This window comes from Galeopterus variegatus, unplaced genomic scaffold (assembly GCF_000696425.1).
Source record: "Galeopterus variegatus unplaced genomic scaffold, G_variegatus-3.0.2 Scaffold2651, whole genome shotgun sequence".
In the NCBI taxonomy this organism is placed as follows: domain Eukaryota; kingdom Metazoa; phylum Chordata; class Mammalia; order Dermoptera; family Cynocephalidae; genus Galeopterus; species Galeopterus variegatus.
Window position 1 is genome coordinate 79,833 of NW_007728762.1, and position 1,237 is coordinate 81,069.

The window sequence follows — 1,237 nt, forward strand, 5'->3', positions numbered from 1 at the left end:
AATAAAAAATAAAATACTTTTTCTTTGTTTTCTTGGGTCCAACTCAATCACAATAGCAAGAGTTATTAGAGTTATACTCTGAGACTGAGCATAACCAAAATATCTAGTAAAACTATTTATGATAATGAGGGTACTTATGTACAATCCATGTTTCTAGAGACACAATGAAGTAAATTTTGACTAAGAGGAAAATGTGGATTAATTCAGACTCCTGTCTCATTTCCCTCAGTGACAGTGTAGTGGGGATTATATAACCCTAATTATGTGAATATATATATATTCAATCAGTACTGCTTACAACTTCCCCACTTTTCTTTTGTTGGGGTAGGCACATCTGAGGGCCCTCTAGAGAAACCACATTTTACCTAACACATTGATATTGGTATGTGTCATTGTATTCTTTCTTATTAGTTTCGTTAGAGGGGTACAAGTGATATTTTTATATCATGGAATAATTTGAATATAGTGGAATGAGAATCGGAAAACTATTCATTATCAAAATTTGGAGACTTAAGCATTCATTTAAAATTTTAAATTACCTCCTTATCTTTAAGTAGATGAAATAACAAAGTCATAAAGTATTAGACAATAAATCTCATGTAGTATAAGGGATTGTTGGAAACCACAGACTGTATGTAGCACAATCTCTCTTTTTATGGATGAAACATTGACCCCAGAAGCGTAGTTCAGGTCCTGCAGCTAGCTGATGACAGCTGGTTTTTCTGGTTCCTGTTCAGGTGTGCTTTTGCCCAGGCCACACTCTGTGCAGTGGTCAGGGATTTCTTCCCTAAGAGGACTTGGCTGTGGTCTGTGAATATGAACTCTATGATTTCTTTCCTCCTCCAAATCTACAGACTCTGGCCCTCATTTCCCAGATTTGCATCCCAGTGATGAGCTGAGTGACTTTGGACTAGTTAACCAACTTCCCTGTGCTCCAGTTTTGACTTCTATGAAATGAGAATAAAAATAGTGCATCTCTCACAGAATTAAAACCAATGATGTGTGTGGCATAGTGCCTGGCACATAAGCACTTGATAAATGTTAGCTATTATTTTTATTATTATGATTTTCTACCTTTCTTCCTCCAGTGTGTGCTGTGGTCTTAATTTTCTCTGCACAGTAATCACATTCTAAAACAACTGAAAGTTGAACACCCATGTTCATAGCAGCATTATTCACATAGCCAAAAGGTGGAAGCAACCCAAGTGTCCACTGATGGATGAATGGATAATCAAAA